The sequence below is a fragment of the Metopolophium dirhodum genome, chromosome 6 (assembly GCF_019925205.1).
Source record: "Metopolophium dirhodum isolate CAU chromosome 6, ASM1992520v1, whole genome shotgun sequence".
NCBI classification, from domain to species: domain Eukaryota; kingdom Metazoa; phylum Arthropoda; class Insecta; order Hemiptera; family Aphididae; genus Metopolophium; species Metopolophium dirhodum.
Window position 1 is genome coordinate 14042166 of NC_083565.1, and position 24269 is coordinate 14066434.

General features: G+C 30.3%; 1 protein-coding gene across 1 annotated transcript in view; it reads left to right on the forward strand.

Annotated features, from left to right (window-relative positions):
- The first annotated feature begins 5043 nt into the window (after nt 1–5043).
- Nucleotides 5044–24269, forward strand: part of LOC132946233 (diuretic hormone class 2) — a 54086-nt gene continuing 34860 nt past the window's right edge. The window contains exon 1 of the mRNA XM_061016114.1: nt 5044–5161. The gene's annotated coding sequence lies outside the window, so the exon portion shown is untranslated. The remainder of the gene's footprint in view (nt 5162–24269) is intronic.

Consider the following 24269-nt stretch of genomic DNA (forward strand, 5'->3'; position numbering starts at 1 on the left):
TGTCAATACCTAATACAATTAAATGCAACGAAATTTCATACCTCACGAATAAAAAACGCTTTCGTAAACCACAATCAACACTATAGCAACACATTGCAATTTAAATTGGCCAATGAGATCTGTCTCTCTTGTGTTTATTATACACCCCGTGTCAACCCCATATCGATGTTCACTCAAATCGCTGGCATCACAAAATAATACAGAATTGAATTTTAAATTTTTCTGTGACCTTCGATCCAGATTAATAAAAATATCCAAATACATTATGAAAATATCACATGTAAATAATGTGAGCTACTGTTTTTTTTTTTTGTTATTTGTTCGTTTAGTACAATACAATAATGATATAAACAAAATAATTAGTTAAATACATCTATAAATACTTCAATTTTAATTTTCTACACTCCCAATGAGCATATAATGTCATTGAATATATTTAAAAATCTATTGAAATATATTTAATACATTTTAATATGTTTGGATAAAAAGTTTCCTATATGCACGAGTAATAGATAATCATAATCTCGTTATAAGACCTAAATAAAATTTCTTACTAATCTTATTTTTTTAAAGGTGCCACTCAAAATATTGGCATTGCGTATATAATATACAGTTCTATTCTTCGATTTTTGTACACAAAATAACAAAAATATTAGTGTTTTTTGTTATATTATATTATATTATATTATAGAGTTGAAATTTTTCACGACAGGAGAAATAGAGTTTTCAAAAATTCTCAGATTAATAATATACTAAAATATTATGCGATATATGTATATGTGTCCATATATTCATTAAAATTGAACAATACATAAAAGCTTTGATATTACTACCTATAATATGCACGGTTTAATACTGGCATACTGCTAGCTATACTACATAAAGCAAAGTCGAAATTTAATAATAATCTTAAATTATTAGTAGGTATGCATTATTGCAGTCGTATAAATTATGCGTATAAAACGAGTAAGGCGGCGTTTAATGGCGCAGTCAGGTACACGTTTGTTAATAATAATAATTTACCGATGAGATATTATTTCAATATATTATATTTATATTTACAGGGTGATTATTTTAAGAGTAAACACTTATTTTGTTGAAAAGTATCTATTAACCTATACTTGAAAAAAAAAATAATGTTTAAATAATTTGTAGGCATTACATAACAACATTCTTGAAAATAAAGTGGCTTACTATTTTTGACGCTTTTGATATTTTTTTAAGTAGTTCACAGTCCACAGAATATTTTTAAGATAATTTCCATTATATTTTTAAAAATCGTATTTTTAACGTGTAGTTAATAACTAAATAGTCAATACTCAATAGTTAAAAGTATTTCAAAATTAGATGAGTGGTAAAGCTCTTTTCCCCACATCTTTAAACGGTAGTTATACTCTATTACTATTTAACTACTTGTTCAAAGTTCGATGTTTATATAATATGAATAAAATTCTTTTAAAAATATTCATTCAAAATCTTACAAAAATAACTTCAAAAATAATAATGATAAAAAAAGTAATAATATAATTTCTTTTCAAAAACGTTATTTTATTATGACTTGAAATTGTGTTAAAAAAAAATATTTCCAAAAAACTTTAACACTTTCGATAAAAAGAGTATTAATCTTTAATAGAATCACCGCTTGTATATTATATTATAATGTATAGTGTTATATCTGAGATATCTGAGTGATTTGTCGAAGATTTTCACGATCAAATTTGGTGTTCTTATTTTATAACATTTATTCTATGTAATAAAGTCTGCAGATTGACGATTTTAACATTAATGCCGTATTTATCTGACGAGAAAATAATACAATAAATGCTCGCAGGATCTAATAATATCATATAACGATAACAGTTTTATTGTAATTTGTAATATTATATTATTTTTATACAAGTGATAAAATCCATCATAAATGCACGGCATGCTTTATACTTCTCATTAAACAATTACACATTTTGTTGTGTGTAGACGTTTTCACTCTGTAAATAAGAATTATTAAACACTTCAATACATCGCTGCAGCGCGAAGTACATTGAATCCCTTTCACGACGATAACTATCAGATGAGGACCCGTGTGAATTTGACGTGTGTAGGTTATAGTGTTATCATTGTTCGAATAATTATAATGTACGAATAAGTGTTGTTTTTTTTTGTCAGACAAAAGTCTGATATATTAATAAAGTTTCGTCTTACGAGAAACTCGATCGTTCCGCAAAACTCTGTATCAACAGTTGAAGACTTCAAGCTTTTATTAAAACACTTTTTCTCGCTATTCACCGTTGATATAGCGCACACTTTTGTTGTTTTTTTTTTTGGGGGGGGGGGGGTGGTTCCCTCCCATAATAATATAGATTTAAAAGAAAATGGGATTTAGTCACCACACACAAACTAAAATTATCTACATACTTACAAATGTTTATTATTATTTACATAAATTACATAATTTACATTCAATATTTATATTGTATCTACTAAGCAAACCGCGGAGTAGCTGACAATCGCTCTACCTTCTTCAGAGTTGCAATCGACATAATATTTTATTCATTTTATGTGTACTTTTAAACGTCATAATAATGAAAATAATATGTATTTGACAGCGTTTTGAATATTGTAAATATTGCAAGCTCAATAGTAATAACTTAAAGGTAGTTTGAAAATAATATAAGAACGTTCACAATCGTATTTTTCCACTCCAAGCAAATAAGTACGTACCTATTACCTTGACGATTGTGTAGGTTTTTATATTTTTTCCACGCCATACGTATATACATATTAAATTATTTTATATTATGCGCACAGAAGAGTCGGCTGGGCCATCGGTTTTCGAATCGTTATGGTTAGTCGATAGTTCGTAGTATTTAAAAAGACCATAATACATTATTTAGAGATAAAACAAAGCAAGAGAAAATATTTTACCTCAATACATATTTTTCTAAAATAAATGTTCATGCAACGAATAACGATGTACCTACCTATTATATCGTTCGTCTTATTTTTGTTTTTCAGTACTAAATGACAAAATTATAAAAGCAAAAATAATACTCATCAACATGAATATTAAATTTAACACATGTAATATTGATTATAATAAAATTAAAAATATTTAGTGAGTACCTACGTATCAATTATTTTGAGTTCTTGTTTTAAAATATAAAATTTTTTTTTATACATGATATGCCTAGGTAAATAAATAAATATGAAAATCGTTATTGTATTTATTTATTTACTTCGATGATTAAAGGATATTCATCCTTGGAAGGAGTATATAATATTATAATTGTACCGTTATACGCGTCATGTGTTAAATATCGATCGATGCAGAATGGTAAGTATAGAGCTATGAATTTAATGGACTGGAAATCAGTTCCAAACCTTAATAATTGCACTCGAAATCCCTAAAATATGCAATTTAAAATTCGAATCAATACACGATAATAATATGCGTTTTACATATTTTGTTTAAATTTCAAAAATATCAAAATTAGCAAGTGTCACAGAAAAGAATATTTAGATGATATATAATTGAATCGATCGTTACGTAATTCAAACTTTGTGCTAGGAAAGCAGCTATTTGTTACAATAACGAGCTTGCCGAATGCGATTTTCTACAGATTTAGAGCCATATAGCGATAAGTTTTGGAAAGAACCGAACAATTTTTTGCTTGTCTTAACTTACGCAAACGAATTCAATCCGTCTCGTAAGTATATCATAAACCAAACTCGTACATCACACACGCCGCACTCTCACACCATTATTATGCGTATCATTATATATTATTATGTAGAAAACGGGTAGGTACACTGTATTACTGGTTGACTATATTATGTATACCTAAGCGAGTTATAAGTATGTGTTTTTGGAAATCCTCGACGCCACAGCAGTAATATATAGCGGCGGAATCGCGTTTTCGATAATCTTTTATTATATACGCATACGATCCGCGATATAGGGTATTAAAGCACTTTACGCCGGTAAGTATAATACGACATTGTATATATTATGTATATGTCATGCATGATGTGCATATACCGCGGTAGACTTTCTTGCCCGTCGCGTAGTCGCGGTATTAAATGTCTATACGTGTAAACACGAGTTAATGGAAAGAAAACAATTGTTTTTTTTTTATGTAATTCACAAAAAAAATCGAGTGCGATAATATAACACACAGAGTCCCCGCGGCACACACCACGAAACGTCTCGCGATGATTTATATGTACACGACGAGGTGAAGGACGAGGACTTGGTGGTGGTGGTGTTTTTAAGATGAGATACGCGTGCATTGTTTTTAACGTTATCGCCTTATTTTCCGAAGTATAAACGTTTTTCTTTGCGAACGTAATACAATATTATATCTCTGCCTGCCGAGATGGCGAAACGTGTTGACGAAAAAAATCCGTTCTCATCGTTTGGGTGTGATATAAATTATTTAAATAATCCAATGTTATAATATCTATGGGAACATTTTAAAATACGTATATTATTAGAACATACATAATGAACAAATTGCTCAATGAATTCAAAAACTGAAAAACGGAACTTCGGCAATCTTAACTCTTGTTACAAGTCTCGCATAATATAGGAATCGAAACGTATAATAGAGAAACAATAGAGAAGATCGGAACGCTAAACATTTTCGGGTTGCAAAGAATATACATTTTTTTTTTTTTTTACTTCGTTAGAGCGTTCAAATCCGAACCATAATGTGTATTCACATTCTGCGTATTATTATTTATTATCATCATAATTCTGTATAACACATTAATATCATCGTAATCATCACAATACAATATTATTGTTGTATAGTGCGAGCCGATGACGTCGTGGTCCCTTATACATGGGTGTAGGGGGCTTAACGTGTTGTACGCGGTTGCGGGTGAAACGTCCGACGGTTTCCTATTGGTCGGGCGGCGTTGTCGTTGTGGCGTAGACGGAAAAGCGTCCCCCCGCTGCCGTCGCCACCCTACCTCCGTGGACGGTCCGCCCGGCCGCCCCCCCCCCCCCCGAAGGCCCTGCGAGTTTCACCGCGCGGAGTATAAACGAGCGCCACAAGTTGATCGGCATTTCACAAGTATCACGGTCGTTGGAGCAACAGCCACTCTTTACACGTATACCTCCTACAGCAGCGGACTTCGCATTCAGTCGGGATATTCATCGGTAAGTACCCATATATACGTACCTGTGTCTGTACATAACTTGGCTAGGGCAGGTGTGTGTGGCCCCCCGACGAAAATATTATAATATTATTATAGGTACCACGTCGACGCCCGATGTAATATACGTCCCTAAAAATACCAAAACAATAAGATAATAACATTATTATGCTTTCGAGAACGATGATCGATGAATTCTTAAATTTTAGATATAAAACCAAAGTACAACGTTTGTTATTGAATGATACAGTTATCATAATATTCATATCTGATAGGTACATGCCAATAAAAATTGCATTTTTAAAATAAAAAGAAAAATTATAAATGCGTGATTTAAAAAAATAAACATGTATGCGGTTAATTCAAAATAATTTTTTTTTTGGATTTCAGTAATTTGTACTTTTCTTCAATCCAAAAATGTTTATTATGTTATTTTTTAAATGTATATAAGATATACGAGTTTAGTTAGTTTTGTACTTAATTAAAAATGCTAAACTTTCAGATTAAAATTGTATAATCTACATACATGATCGTTAGATCATGAAACACAATTTGATATAAGCGATCTGTTTTTTTTAAACCATCCAAAAAAAAAAAGACAAAACAATACCTTCCCAAATATTATGTAAAAATACATCACGACAATACTTGAACCAAAAACACTGTGACCATCACGAAGATGACCCGTTAAATTCTATTATAAGTTTCGATATTATTACTATTATTATAATGATTCGTGTAAAGTATTCTAGTGATTGTATTAAAGTTATTCTTGAACAAAGTATTTACTTAGGCTCCGATATTAGCACCAGTTTTCTAGTATGATCGTACTATTGCATAATATAGTTGCGTGTGATGCTCCTAATTAAATAGTCATAATCAATACTATTCGTAAAAACTAGTACACTGTATGCGTACTACTATTAGAAATAATTTTAACAGAGATAGTATGATAAGTAATAACTATCAATAGTTGATTATTTTTATTTGTTTACTTTTATGTGAAATTAAAAACTATAATTACAATCTATTTTACTTTTCAAATGATTGTATCTATACATTTATTTACCCATTTCAATTTTAAACATAAAAAAGTTATTATTTTTGATGATATTGATTATTGTACCTAATATTTTATATGTAAAAGCGGATTTCGAACCCTTTAGCAAAATACAAAATAACTGTGTGTACATGCTTAATTTAACAACGGTATAAATTAAATAGCTTATATAAATATGGATAAAATATTTTTTTTTAGTATGTATGGCAATAATAATAGTTAAGAATTAATAAATATAACACTTATAATATTATTATGTTATTATAAATTATAATGATATACGTTAGCCGTTGCAATCTGCTAGAAACAAAAAAAATATACATTCATTGCTCCACTCAGAATCTAATAATATTGAGTACTTACATGGCTACAAACTATATTAGTAATTATTATAATATATTATTCTTACAGACATCGGGTTATGGAAATTGACGTATGAAAGATTATCCTGTAGAGACGTTTTTTCTCAGGCTTATACGTTGGTTTACATGTTTTTTTGTCAGCTTAAAAACCTACGATTTCATGACTTCGTGTTATAAATCAAACCAATTTTTCTCCCTGTTTTTACTGAAAAATAAATTATTTACCATCAACCGTCCAATATTTTTTATGTCCATTTACAGTAATTTATGTGTACTTGATTCGAATGTATTATGTAATAATAATTCTTTAATTTTACGTCTTATATCATATTGTAAATCATACGAAAAACCACTCTTAAAATAAATTCTATCGATAAATCTGATGAAAAAGTCTAAAATAAAAAATAAAATGAACTACAATTATGTATGTATAATTTATTTATAATATTATAAAATACCTATGCATTTTTAATTTTTAAATCTTCAACTCATTTAAAATGTTTTTAATTATCAATTAGGTAAACTAATATTTCCATACACTATAATTGTATATACCCTATTTTAGCTTAATAAAACAGAATCGTTTTATGGATAAAACAATTTGTATGCGTTAGTTTAAGGGCTAATATTTTGATCGATTGTTGATTTTATTATGCCTTGATTAAAAATAATTATTTATACATAATTTTCTTTTACGGAATATATTGTGCTAAAACTAAGGGATTACCATTCTATACCTGCTTTTCAGTTACTTAACAGAAAACACGTGAACAAATTTTTCATTATTTTGTTCAATCAGATCTAATTTTTGCAAGCGACCCGTGTTAATTTTTCGTTTATGACTCACAATAATAATAATATTTGTACGGTTCATTAAAATTGCATATAAGTACTAAGTGTCTATGTGCTGAAATGTAATATATTATCTCATTAAATTACATTTGAACAGTGTTAAATATAATATGAACGTACTTTTAATAAAGTGCGTGCCAAATGAGCGCCGTCAATTAATTTTGGATGTTTGTAGAGGTTTTGTTGAATTAAAAATGTCAATCGAATATAACATAAAATTAAAACCAACGAATTAATTATCAAATAACGATGTAATGATGGAAACATTTAAATTTTTTCAAAGATAATATTATTTACTACACTGTTTAAGAATCGGCGCGTCAGTGTGTTATTATTACGTACTTATTAGAAAGTAATCAAAATCCCCGGTGAACAGATTTCGCTATCGAATTAAATCTACACGGGCGTAACAATGCGAGTGTATAAATAATAATTGTATTATATATTCCGGTCCATAAATTAATAATTTACTCATTAAGTGCGGCCCCGATAAAGGTTTCATACAATTTATACTACCTTCACGCATGCATAATATCATAATTTATAACAGTTTGAATCGTAAATCGAAATGTTGTTAATCTTATCAAAATATTTCACGTGCAGACAAATATTATAATATTAGCTAGAGGCTATGAAAAAAAATCATTGATATCGTTGAAAAAATAATGAAATAAGAATATTAAAGTTCAATAATGGATTTTAGTAATAACGCGTTGCGGCAAGATACATTTTAATAGCAACGATGAATCCGAATTTTAATTAATTATTTTCAATTGATATTGTAAACTCGGTATTCATTGTAAGTGTAATATAATAACATAAATGTTAGGTATATAGATAGATACCCACTTACGTCCAAATGTCTGTAGTTAGAAAAGATCAAATGAGGTTCAGAGTTTCAGTTCGGTGCGTTGAATTCTGTGATTCTATATATAATTCTCCAAGAAACCACCGAAATACGTTCAAACGAAAACAAATATTATTAATTAAAAAAACAATAGGTATTTTCAATTTAATAAAAATGTGATATTTTTCGAGTGTGTTGTACTCGCATTGTTGAGTTGAAAGAGATATGGACAAAACTGTATTCGATCGACCAAAATATATTTCATCGCGTTGAAATTCAACTAGAAAAATATTTTACTCGATTGCATGGCATGTTTTGATCCGTAAAATTTTTATTACTATAGGTATAGTTATTGATAATCAATAAAATATATTTCTTTTCCATAATATACCTTCTTTTAAAATTCCTAGATTAACATTCTTAATACGTCTGTTTTAATCGAGCTGCAGTGTTTAAATATAAACAGCCCTTCATCATTTATTATTAGGAATTTGATTTTAGACAAATGATTTTTTTTTTTTAAATATTTAAAGATAATTATTATTATGATATACACATGTATTTCTTATAATTTTCATTAAAACAGAATAAACATGATTTTGCTTTTGTCCCTTTAAATATTTATTTTTTTTTTATGTTTCGTATTTCCGTGTAGAATATAAAATAAGTATTGTGTCTGTATTCATTGTAACGTAATTTATAATGGTAATATACAAGGCTGGGCATTAACGAGTTAAAAAGTTAAAGTTAAGTTAAAAAGTTAATTTAATTTTAACTTTTTAACTTAGCTAGTTACTTTTGGCTTTTCATTAACTTAACTGTTAACTTACTAAATTTCTTTCCTAATTAACGTGAAATTAACGAGTTAATTTTTCATTTTAAAAAGTAAGTTAAGTTGATTTATTTTGTTTTGAATTTTATTATATTTCACTATTTCAGTCTATTTGGTTTTCATGTCAAAAAAAATGTATCGTAAATTGTTCAAAGTTAAAAATTAAAATCATTCGAATCTAACTTATGAATTATAAACACTATATCCTATAATTTAGTTTTGGGTTGGAAAAAATTAAGTACGTTAGCGTTTTCTAAACAAATTAACTTTTTTTAACTTATTAAAAAGTTAACAAAAAGTGTGTATTAACTTTTAACTCAACTGAGTTAAAAAAAATCATTAACTTGCCCAGCCTTGGTAATATATTATGGTACTGTCTAGTGTCTGGTAACATAGATAATTATTTTTCTATGAAATACCGCACCGATAACAAACGTGAATGTTGATAGGTCTTTATTTTCTATGAATAAAATCATTTTAACAACTTACCATCTAACGTTCTTTGGAAAACCGTTTATCGAAATATATTGTTGTACATTTGTTTTAACACTTGAGGTTATTATTTTACATTTAAAATGGTTTTTTTTTCTTATTTATTTACTTCAAATTTATTCTGAACCCTATTTAGCAATCGACAGTTATTTTAATATTAATCGGTTATTGTGCATTTAACATGGATAGTCATGTTATGACTAGGGCTTGAATTTTAATGTTTTGAAATATTTTAATCACATATATATAAATTTATTACCTTAAGAATCCAAATAATGCACCAAAAAAAATCAAAAAGAAATATATTTTATTTTAAATTTTGGTATTACAATAATATGGTTATATTTAATAAAAAAATAATTAGTTATTATATATAATTTGAATTATGAAAATATAATGTGTTTCAATCTGAAACAAAATTTTAAAAATATATTTTATACTTAGAAATAGATTTTAAAAAAACCGAAAATAGTCCACAAAAACAATAGAAAATGCTCTAAATCTTTAAAAACAACGAAAACCCTTATAAAAATAATTCGTTATTATAATAGTGTAACAATATTATAAATATAAATATGTTACATGACACCTATGTATATAATACGAACTCTACCGTATGTACGATTAACTGCTGACCGATACATTAATATTAAAACACACACATAATTGTAAGGCCCATGGCCAACACACACAATGTATTAGTAAGTTAGTTCGGTGTGCACCTTAGACCTCAATACACACTACGATTACCGGACTCCGTATGACTACGATACAGTTACATAGTATAATAGAACATAGTTGATATATTTGTGAGTATTAATATTTGTAAGTGTTTAGTAGACAATAAAACATAATTATAACTGAAAAGGAATCCTAGTAATTTAAATATATTTAAGATCCTGATATCTACATATCTCCACCTGGCTACGGTATTTATATCTGTAGGATCCTACGATTCTCCCTGGATATCTTATATTTAACTGGTCGTTCCCCCGACCACGTTACAATAGTATGCACATTAAATACATTTGTAGCTTTGTATATATTATATATATTATTCCAAAAGCAAAAATACCATAATGCATTGAATTTCTAGTCCTAATTATGACTATAGGTACCTAATAATCGGCACAATATTCAGAGACCGGCAGAGTGTTCACTTTTGGACACGTTTTAAACATTATTGTTTCCTGTGCTAAATACAATATGATAATAACACAATCCTGAATCGAAATGTATTATTGTATTCTGACAGTCAATTACTATTTACCTTCGCGATACTTTACATGTTTCACTGAAAAAATAATTAGTACTGGTCTGCTATCGCCCGGCCGTGACTGATGAATAATATTTTTGGACTGCTGGAAATCGTACAATAATATTCAGTAGATCGTTCATTTCATGGTCAAGTTAACCATAAGTACAATTTTGTAGACCCTATATCTGGAGCTTACTACCAAAACGTGGATAAAATGTGTGATGTGTCAAAACGAGGGAAACAAACTACGTCGTGTTACTGGTCGACATTTCCTTGATTCCTATTTGGCAGAGTTCATGTGATGGCGTCCAAAGCTTAGTGAAAAGCATTTCTGTCGAACACGTTTTATCAGATATTTCAGTATTTTAACATCCGTTATTAATTTATTCACCGTAATCTTAAATTAAATAATACTTTTTTTTTCAATATTTGATCATTGCCGTTTTTGTAATATTTAATAAAGTAAAATATAATATAATATACGAACGATATAATAATATATTAACGGTATTACAGTGGGGTGATAACAGACCAGCATCAAATAATTATTATTATAAGGTATTACAGTGCCTATGATACAAGATCGTAGATAATTACTATAGTTAGGTACTTGTTTGTTTTTCGTTAATTTTTGTTTATGCGTAATCCGAACACAATATTAACAATGTTAATGCGCATTTCTGTACTAAACAGTGATGACCCAGCCTAAGTTAACTTATAACATGCGTACACATGTGCACCGTGCATATACACGTCATGCCTACACGACATCCGCCATCTAATAACGTCGTAGTACGAGTAAAACGACGGCTTAGGAAATTGTTTATATTATTGGTCCGTCGGGATCACGGATACGTGCCTTAGTAAAGGTTTTGGCGCGAAATGATTATTTTTGAATTGACACTTTGTGGTGAGATCGTGATGTACGTAGAGTGGGAAAATTTACACCGTGCACATAATGCGAAGCTAAATCATTATTACAGTTTAACGTTTAATTGAATATTCGGTGACGCGTCTGTGTGTGTGTGTTGTGTGTGTGTGTGTGTGTGTGTGTGTGTGTGTGTGTGTGTGTGTGTGTGTGTGTGTGTGTGTGTGTGTGTGTGTGTGTGTGTGTGTGTGTAATACTCGTTCGAACAACATATTATTATTATTATTGTGTAAAGTTTAAATACTCGTTAGCCGTTACAATAATAATTAATAACAGCGATGCTTTAAGTATAACCAGTTGTGTTTAACAAAAATATTAACACACTATACTATTGAAGTAATTTTAGTTTTCTAAACATCATAAGTTTAGAGCCCCTTATAATATCCCCGTCGTGTCCGTCATAATATGTAGCTACGATTGTTGGTATTAAGATATTCCATGTCCGTCGTTAGTAGTCACTGTACATAGTTACGATTGTTTATATTAAAATTGTATAACGGTTCTATTAAAAATACATTTTTATTATCCAGTATTGAAAAAAAAATTGGAACCGAAATATATAGATTACCAAAGTATTATTTTTTAATTGCACACGAAATTATAGTTTATATCGTTATATTAAAATACGTTTAGCCACCGTGAATTTAGCATGCTCTCAGAGTGAGCTTTCCTAACTCACAGTTATCATCAAAAGAACGTTATTTTTTTGATACTTTGTATTTTTATGATTAATGTTTATCGATAAACGAGCTGGACGGCATTTTTGTGCGTTATTCGTTATCCCCAACCACATTTAAAATTTCGACATCACTGATTTGCCATATGAGTATCGCAATACAATTGTGCAGTATGGTTTCTTCGGAGGTTTCGGATTGAATAAAAAAAATAGGTACCTTCCATGTGCGTTCAAATCTTGGGGATATTATGCAGTAGGTTTAACTACTATAGGCACTATTATAATACAGTTTTGGGTCTCAAATCTCGAGTGGGATTTATATTACAGAAGTTGCACAAAAGATTTGCGTCGTTTGCCGATACGACGCTCCGGTGGAGTTTTTTTTGGAACTCAGTCGTCTATAATATTGTTTTGTCTAAAACATCGTTATTTATTTAGAAACTACTCCAAAACAAAAACTCACTTGCTGAAAATAAAAAGGCAATCAGACATTTTCTCTATATACGTATATGGCATACGTACGCGGCTGCATTCCAAACATACGGCCCTCGTCTTTGCAGTTTAAACACTTTAAACGAATTGTATTTTACTATTTACTCCTATTTGTAGTAATTACTAATTAAGAGGACTCCTCACGGACATTTTTTTCTCCGTCTTACAAGTGCATTTGATGATAACAACATTATCAGCTGTGTTTGTATGTAGATTTTTTACAATAATTCAGTTTGCGAGTTATGAGCATTTTTAATTTACGCTATTATTTACGCAAAACTCGATAAAAAATTGAACTTTAGTAAAAAAAAAAAACAAATAAAACAGTTTCATAATAGGTCAACTCACTCTAATTTTTAAACTAACAGAGCTAAACGTGATCTACTGATCGTAAATTTAGGTACTATGTTACACATTTGTAAGTCGAAGATAACAAATGCCTGTGTAGCGTCTTCTTAATAATATATTGTTAATTACTTAACTATAAGTATATTATTATTATATTATTTCAATACATGCCCGCCAAGAGAAGTGAATATTAATACAACAGTAACTATTATACTACAATTTTATTTGTCATTTAAAACTTCTGTTAATGATGTTTAATATTTTTTAAATTAATTTAGATAACGGTCTGATCAACATAGAATATATACATGCCACACAGGTACAAATAAAATAAAATTATACATAGCCTTCACGATTGTGTATAGTCGGTATCGGTCAGTAGAGTGATAATATAGGTATTATATATAAAATATAGATTATGCGGTTTTAATAAAATATGCACTTATGACTGAAATATATAAAATGTACAAAAAAAGTTTAACTTTTAACCCCTGGTAAAATGTAAATAATTATACTAACCATGCAAATACCTAGAAGTCCTAACACTAGTGACAAACACATTCACCGATAATATTGGTTTCGTTAAAATTGCAAAGTTTACGATTTGTTTTTTTTTTATTTTGCACATATATGATAATATAGTATTCTGTTCAAAATTTTTCACAGACTTCGTAGACGGCTAGCCTAGCCGATAAGATGTACGGTCGTCTTTCAATACCAAGGTATAAATTTTTAATTCGCCTACACGAGAACGGGAGATGAGTAAATTCAAACGAAAGTCAACCGTGTAAACAACAATCGAAACAAGGTTGTGCCAAGGTTTTCCCCCGCATGTAACATAATATACCCGGTGACATTCCTATTGTTTTCTCTCGGGAATTTCGTCAAACAAGAAAGGGAAACTTTTATTATAAAAATATGATATCCGACGCACGGTGTATTTATTCGGGACAAAAGGACAGAAATATCTCACAAGATGGTACCTACGCACGCATGATGCTTTCAAGCATTACTGCATCAAGGGGCAAATAATGAACGAGGGTATACGGTTTTGTTCGTTTTTGGCGTGCTTAGTCAACGGTCTGGTAACCTGCAGTTGGTGTATACCACTGGTATACCAGATAAACCATTTCCATATAGTGGTGCGACTATGGTTCATCGGGTGCAGGTACAATATAATAGGTGGCTTAACATTTAAATAGGAAATGTGCGCATCGCTTTTTAAACATTATTAAACAAACATATTAAATACTGATCAAACGTTTTACATACCTAATATTATGTTGTGTTATAAATTCCTTAAGAACAATTATTTAGTGTTTACTTTACAAAGTTATAAGAAACTTCTGATGATCGATGATTTGATACACCACTGATGTACCTATACTCATTATTACTTATGACAATAATCGAAAATTATATGTTTTTACTAACGATAAAAAAAGTATACACTTCTATCGTCAATCACAACGAAGGTACTTGTCTTGGAAATAAAAGCGCAAAAAAATCGTTCACATTTGATGCCTGAAGCAGTATCGCCGACAGCTAGCTTTTGAGGTCACGGATTCAATTTCTATACGAAAAACTATATAAACACACTCGTATATCATGACACTAAAATAATATTAACGCCCCGGTCGAGTTTAGTATTTTTGGTGGGAGGTGAACTTAAAATTAAAATTTATCATTTCGTGCGATTGTACACTATTGCTATATAGGTACTCACGCATGGAACTCACGATGGAAATCCCTCGTATTTTGCAGTTACGGTTTAATTACTACCGGACAGCAATCAACGGCGTCCGGATCGTGACTCGAGTGTTTGATTGCTGGACTAATCACTGTACAACGTTGGGATTGAACATTTTTTAAAATAAAAATAAAACCTAATTAAAACGCGCGAGAACTAAAAACAATTCCATTTATAGCGTAAAACGCGTAGTTATGTTCAGATTATTAAAAAAAAAAATGTTTTTGAATATAAAACAATCACCGCCGAAATAAAATTCCACCGGAGTTAAAATATATAGGTATACTAGCAAGTCGTTATGAAGAAAATTCTATATATAGCGTGTAGCGAATATGCGCTAAAATGCAATCTCAAATTCTAAACACTCGGTTTATTTGAAACAGCTCCGTTAAATTAATGTGATTCGGCCACATCGTTGTCAACCCTTGACGGTTATCATAATGACGTCTGGTAAGATTAAGTTTTACGCTATACACAATATGTTATTATTGTATATAAGTATAATATAATTTCGTAATAAACTTACGGTTTTTTGATTAACTGAACCGTTATCACCGTCACAGACGTGACAACATTAGACGCGTGATCGCCGTGGGCCGCGAGGGCGTGCGCTATTAATGTGTCACATATCCCGACAAAATAATTAACAGAACTTAAATCGAGATGAATCGACAAAAATGCATAATATATCCTGTCAAACATACAGTGTCATAATCACATTACAATGATCTATTGAGTTTCCTCATCAGCTAAGAAAAATAGCGTTAGGCATAATAGTATTTTAGTACCTACGGAAAGTCTTCGGATTTCGAGTGATAATCGATGAAAATTGCATGGAGACTTTTTGGAGGTACGTTTATTTTTTTTTTTCTCTAACGCAGTTGGAATTTTAAAGCGACAATAAATTATAAAATAATTATCAGATTTTGAACGAATTTAAGTGTTTTAAATAATATATTTTACTTACCTATGATATTTTAAATACGCAGAATTTACCTAAGTTAATATTTAAAGGAAGTCAAGGTAGGTTCTAGACTCTAGTGTTCTACTAAGTAGCCTTACGGAGATAAATTATTAGCGGTGTTCAAATAGTAATAATTAATTTGATTTACAGTTATTTACACGCATACATACATAATAAAAGGTTTATATTTTAACGGGTCTCTGATTTATTCAAAAATAAATACCTAAACGTAGACTCGCAGCGAATATTTTGTGTATTTATTAATGATAAATAATATACATACATACAAAAATATATTAGACAACAATATTATTCATTTAATTACCTATTTGTGTGTGTGGACACTACTATAAAGGAAAAGTGATAACAAATGTACGTTAGTAAAAATTGTCAAACAATAATTGGAAAAATTAAACACAATATTAAATTGATTTTATTCTTAGATTATTTCCTCGAAAACTACACACAAATCTAAATGTAAGGTATTTATTTAAACGGAAAATCAAAAACCAAATATGTAACGAAATATATTTTGTTTTAGCTTCTTTTGTTTTTGTTAATCAATTATAAAAAATACACGCTGGAAGTGATTATATTTCATGACTAATCACTGTGTAATTTAAAGAGAGCAGACAATTTTCATCCTGGAGTGAAAAAAAAAGTAAAATATATACCAGTAATAAACCCACTTACAGAACATAAACTAATTTGTTACTGAATATTAATATTTGCAATTAACCTATATTCGAAACATCAGCTGTGCAGTAAAAAAAAATACATTTTATTAAATTCCACCATCACTCGGTTAATAATATTACACCCTTATATTTCATAATTAAATAAATACATATAATAACGTCGATGGCAGAGTACCTATATTATATGGTAGTATCGTCTTAAGTTTTGACGATTTTTACCAAAAAAAAGTCCGATCTGACGCCCTAACCTTTCCCGGAAAAAAACCGCTACCAGATTTATGAATAGACCGTTCCCGCCAAAAATGAAATATGTTTAATTCCTGTGTCCACTAAAATGTATTTATTTTTTTTATATAAAAGATGTGATAGCTAAAATTATGTTTAGGAACTTTGAAATTGTGAAAAAATGTAACATTATCATGTGTGAACACAAAAATAAAAAGTGTTCTTAAAATTGCATATTATTATGATCAACATAAATATATTTTATTAATAAATAATAATATTTGGATTTAAAAAAAAATCTTTATAATATCATCGTACTGCTGCAGTAACAGAATTCGTTAACAGTACAAATATTAATATTAGGTACCTGCACAGGTTGAATTTCTTTAATATACAATAAGTCATACAAATAAATTATAGTTTTTAAAAATCACATTTCCGTCATGATTAATAATTTAATTTGTACCTAAAGATAAAAATATGCACAAGCCAATTAAATGCACAATTATGTTCAGGTTTTTGAAAACTTGCATAATATTAAACGGTTGACTTATATTTCCTGTAATGGCAGTTATCGCTGTATATTACATTACGGACTTTGCAATTGTTTACAACTTTCAAAGCATTATTACTCTATATTACTTGGCGCATATAATATATTGGCTAAAAATTGAAATCATTGGTTTCCAATCATTTTTTTAGTGGGGACGTTCAACATTATTTTGACGGAAACTGGCATCACTCTGCCCCTCCACGTTGCCGTTCAATCAGTAACTTCCCATCCAACTCCCTTGGCGTCACGATGTTTTTGTTTTCTGAAATTTAATCTCGTAAGTTTGGACGGTTCTAATCAACGTACATAATATTTTCCACTAGTTGTGAAAACATATTGCTATGAGATTAAAACAGGACCAAACGCATAAGTTTGTTGACCGAAATAAATCTGAATTTATTAGACTGACAATAATGCGCATAAAATAATACATGCGCGATGCGTTTGAGTCTTTGCGAAAACAAAAACCAATGGACTTAAATGGTAAAGTTTTCCGTGCGCGTTTATATTTCCTCTGCGATATACGTATATATAATAATAAACATTAGTTTTCATTTATTTAAAACTATAAACAAAATTAAATTGGATTCAACGCGTCGTGATTAAAAAGTGCGTTTGGTGAAAAAAAAAATAATCTGAACTTTTAAAATAAAATATCTACTGTCTAGTTAAACATTTGTTTCAAAAAAAAAAAAAAAAGAAAACAGGGGCAGAGAGAGATTGAGAAAGTGAGGGATCCACTAGTGATGAATTGTATTTAAGCGTTTCGCACATTTACATCGCAGATGTCGTTATAGAGTTTTAGCTTAAATCGTTATTATAAAAATATATCAATCCGTATAGTGTTTCAGTCTGTAATTAAAATTGTTTGAAGAAGTCTAACGTGTAATGCGCGCGTGTGCGTTGATTTTAAATATCAAAGAGACGATTTTTCATGGATATATTTTATAAATTATTATTAGTCTATTGAGTATATAGTAAACTGTTAACGAACTTTCGTAAAACAATATATACCTACATTAATTTTTCCATTTTCCGAGAGCCCATGCTTGCAGGGTTGTAATTATGTAAAACGTGTTATTAGTTTTTACAGCTGTGTAATGTAATTATATAACCTTCTGCCAGAGATAAAAAAAAATTAACTTATTATAATAATTGTCAATAACAAAACTTGTACAGGTGGGTAGGTAGGTAGCTAGGAAGGTGGTACTCTTAACATCATAATAATTACTTAATTTACGCCACATTGTAAAGGAATACGATATTATTTTTTTTAATCACCCATATACAGCACCTATAAATTAACGTTTAAATCCATATTTTGAACAGTCTATTTTTACCCGTGATTTTTTTTTTGGACTTTCATCAGTCGTCACAGACATTTTATGTAAAATATAGTGTTATACCAATAAATTTGGTAGATAAACCATATAAATTAATAATATCTAGTCTATGGGTTGAACACTGTAGAAAATATAACCTCTACAGTGCCGCATTTAAGCATTTTTCACCCAGGTGCAAAAAAAGTTGGCGCTTCTTAAGCCCCGGTGAAAAAAAATTGCTCCCCCCTAAAGGGCCTACCCACGGAAAATATGGGAGATTTTTTTTTTCATTAACCTTTTAGATTTTGACCACAAAAAGAATATTTGTTTTGCAATGTGTGCATTTTTTAAAAATATTGTTTAGTAATTGCTTAATCCTCTCTCCACAAAGATACATTTGAATTTATGTCACTTCTTAAACCTTACCTATAATTCATCATATAAGTTGTTTTTTTAACATATTTAAATAGGTTGTAGGTACTTCATGAATAAATAAAATAAAATTATATAAAACTATGCAAATTAATGAGAGTTAAAAAAATTTCAAACAGCATAATACTATATATTTAATACTAAATTATATTATATAATACTGTTATTAAAATAATTAAAATCATAAAATTTTAATAATTCACAAGTAAACAAATTTCTGACCACAACATTTTGGCACCCAGGGCAGTTTTACCCAGCCCCCCCCCCCCCTAAATGCGGCCCTGGACCTTTATCTAACCACGGTAATAAAACAACCACGGAAACGGTGTCGGTATAGACAAATAAAATGTTATCGTATGTTTTGGTTGAACGCACGAGATAGACTACCCCTATCTTAAATCGTGGTCGTACGGGTCATACAATCAGTATAATATTATGCAGCGTGTTAGTCAAGTCGGTTAGTTAGTGTAATTGCCTACAATATTCCATCACTATATTATTACGTTAACTTGTGTTACGAATTGCTATTATCACGGGCACATTATTATATTATTTACAACGTACAAGCCCACCGCCGTAGTTATAATATAATAGAACATATTAAATTTTCTTATGACGTGTGAACAAGTCAAATACGCCTACCTACCGCTGAAATACAAAACAGAATATTGTAATGGCACTTCGACAATTTCTATAAAACTGTATAAAATATTTACATTTACAACACGTACGACGAATATCATATAATATATTGTTGAAAAACATCAAAAGCGTAAACCATCTTCGGGGGGGGGGGGGGGGGGGTCAAGTGTAGTATAGGTATATAAACACGAAGGTTTCGAAGTCGAATGAATAGAGAAATGTGCGCTCGCGGATGAATTATTCATTCGTATATTTTGTTATACGTAGTCTATTTCTATGTAGTTCATGGTTAGGGAGCAGCGCCGTTATATGCACCGCCGTTTAATTTAAATATGGTAAATTCAACGTTATAAATTGTTATGTTAAAACTCGTGCTGGCGGTCGTAATAAATGGCTGATCACGAGTTATAATAAATGCGCGACTGTGTACCTATATACCCTAAACGTCGAAATAAATTCAAATATTTGGCATTTTTTTTTTTTTTTAATCTGTATAATAAAGGAATGTAGACCGCGAAGTGAATCCAAATATTATAATGTAACCTAACCAGTATTACAATACGTGTGAATTGATGCAGCACGTCGTTAACGTCGGAATATATACGGTGGAAAATTATTACAATAAAAATATATGTGTACATATTATTGTTATGTAATTTAAATATACTCGAATAGGGGCTGGTATATAAATGTTTGAAATATTTATTTTTTTTAATTACATTTTTTTTTTTTTTGTACGAGCGAAATCAACCACGCGGTGTGTAATTTAGTTATTCCGGATTTTACGTGATAGTATTGCAGTTTTTTGAGTACATTTTTTTGAACCTTTAGGACTAATCGGTGGTGTAAACAATTAGGTGGTAGGTACTTCAAAATACTACGCAACCCATTTATTATCTCCATTCAATCCACCATAATATTCACTGACTGTTTGTTTTAATAACCTTAACTAATTTTATCATGTGAAATGTTTAGTTTGCTTCGTTTTAATTGCGAAAAAAAAATCGATTTCTACCAAATGTAACGATAATTGAACCATTTATTTGAGAAACGACGTAAGTCACAAAAAGATGATTCGGAGATAACAAGAAAAAACTGTTTTTACGCTACCAGTGATGTATGGTAGATAAACCGTTAGGTCTAATCATGGGCGTAGTATGCATGGGGGCTATGGGGGCTACAGCCCCCACAGAAACTTTTGTAGCCCCCTCGTGGTGTTTACTTTCATTTTTACATTTTATCCGAAATTATAGTTTTAAATGTTTTTATAATTGTCTAGTTCTATATAGCCCCCACAGATAATTATACCAAACTACGCCCATGGGTCTAATTGTTAGACTCCACGAGATACACATTAAAAAAAAAAACTTTATTTGGCCTTGTGGGGGGGTCCATTTGAAGTTTCTGGACTTACGTTGTTTTTACAATAAACGATTCTCCATGGTGTAAATTCTTGGATGAATTTCTATAGGTTCATACTGGACTTACGTTTATACTCAAACAAGAGAAGTCAGCTTAATTACGACTATATAATATTATTATTAAAATATTATTTTTATTTTACAAGTCCAGGACTTACGTTGTTTCTCTTCCATACTGGTTTATTTACAGTAATGAATCATTCTTAAAATTAAATATTTTTTTTTGCAAATTTTCACACATGATCCGTCTATCATTTGATAACAAATTCCACGAATTTTCTCAATTTGTGATATTTTGTGACTTATTACGTCGTTTCTCAAATAAATGGTTCAATTATTAACTATCATAATTTGGGTCTAATCAACTCAATCTAATTGAAATGCTTAGCTTAATGATTATATTTTATTTGTCGTAAAGTATAATTTGAGAAATTTGTAACAGCAATGGTAACGCTACTGCCAGGTACATAGGAATGTCTCAAACAATAAAATTACATTTTGGATAACTCATTATATTACCCAGTGTTGTATTTATGGAGGGGGAGAGGTCACGGCCGTACGGAGGATAAAATAAATTCTTTTGGCATTTTTTTTTTTGCAGTCAAGTCTTACGTATTTCTTAATATGGTATATTACTTTTAAGTTTATCTGTTCTCCGAATATTCTAACAGAGATCATTACAATAAATATAACTATAACATAATATTATATACAGTCATGGGAACAGACATAATTTTGTTTCGTATTTAATTGTCGGTGTATTACCGCGTGGCGACCGACGAGGTTTCACGCGGTGTTTGTCGATCGTATATAATTACGTCACTACAACTATAATATAGTGTTTGTAAAAGAATTAATGTCATTGCTTCAGTATACATACCTATATTTTCCACTAATGCGTAATGTTATTACTGCCCAAACAATATTATGATGAGGTGTTTTATTACCGTTTCGGGAACGTCGGGCGTATAGTATATTATAATATGCAAATGGGGACGGACGCCACGGTGGTTTTCGATTAAGTTGTCCGAACACGCGCAGATTTCGCGTCGGACACGATTTATAATACGAACGCATAATAATATAATATTTGAATAATCGAAATAACATTTCCTAATAAATTTGAGAGAGAGAGAGAGAGAGAGAGTTAGAGGGATGGAAAGACATTAACCGGCGGCCACGGTGCGAATAATACGCGAACTACTCTTCAGCCACGCGCATTTGTCATGTTATATAATATTATTACGTACAGGTACGAATCGCATACGCGTCGGAACAATAAACGTGGGACTTGACGTTATAATTAAATGGCATAATATTGTTCGATTAGACCATTGCCGAAACCAATTAACCGGCCCGTCAATCAATTCTGTGCGTCTTAAACGGGTTATTCCTCCTCCCGCGGCCCCTCCATGCACCCACGCGGGTGTCGAGGGTTTTTTCTCCCCAGGCGACGACCGACCGAGCGTGTGGTCGAGGCATTCGGTTCGCGGGGAAGGAACAATATAATATTACTATAATAATATTATAATATCGTACACGTGCCTGCAAGCATTAAACGGTGGCTTGCGAATCGCACGGAAAATTTCGGGACCGGATCGTCCGAAAGTGCGTATTTGACGGTCTCCAGAGATTTTTCGGTAACGACCCTATACTGCGGATCGCGCGCCAAACATAATATACGGAGTGGTCTGTTTGACCTGAGACACTCATTGTTTCAGAAAACGATAACGTTTTAGAGAATAGTTCTTTCGCACGGTTTTACAAAGCACTTTTGGAAAAAAATCATATTTATCACTATTTTTTAGGTCGTTTACTCTTTTGAATGAAAACATACGTTTTTACTTTCATATTCGCCGAAGCTAAATATTGTTCGGAGTATATGTTCATCTATATATATTCACATATGTGTTTAGATTAACGGATTAGATGTACCACCCCACTCCACTCGTATTGACTTTAAATACTTATAACTAATAAGTTATAGCTCACAAAATTGAAAATACTCCACCAATATACAACATAATATGTACTTCAAAAAAATATTGTGCTTTGGAATGAGGTGTTAAAAATTCACGTTGTCATTAAAAAAAAATAATAATAAATTAAAAAACAAATTATAACGACAAATATTAGAGAAAAAAAATATTTTGTATTAGAACAATTTATTGTTTTTTAACGGCTAAGAAATATTTTAACGTTAATAGTTTCTGAAATAATACGGGTCTTACGTTAAATGGATCACCCGATAGGTGTACGAGTACCTATGTATACACATTTTGGTATACGTTTCATGCGTACTTACGTGTGACCGACTCCTATTCGAAAACGTGTACGGTTGAAAATAGTTTATTTTTCGACGAACGAAACTATTCCCCTGGGGCCCTCCTACCACTATTACGGCAGCACTTATATTGCATTACTGAAATACTGTTTATACCGTATTCCTGATTCTTTTATCTCTATGAACAGTAATATTTTCTCGGCAAATCGATGTTTTTGCAAAAAAATAATATTATGATAGATATAATATCTTATATTATTCCTTATCATTATCGTGTCTTGAGTTATTGTTTTTAGTATTTAAATTATGACATATACGTTTTTAATTTCATATACCTAACCGCAGAAGATTGTTTTCTGTAAATTTCCATGTATATCGAGTGCACTACGTTTACTACGATAATTACCGCGTGAAGTGAAAAAAAAATTACATAATTATTGTACACGACTCATATTTTATTATATCGCATAATATCCCGCCTGAGACGTATTTAGGAGTACCTAATGGGTGAGGGGTTGATCGACACTATTGCACTTTTATATAATATTAGCGTTTTTAATTATCAAAATGAAATCATAAATATCTCATTGCTTTACCTTTATTCAGATCGGAGCATATTATTTTCTCGTCGTTAGGTAATCCATTTTTATTACATGGATTTTTCACTGCTTCTG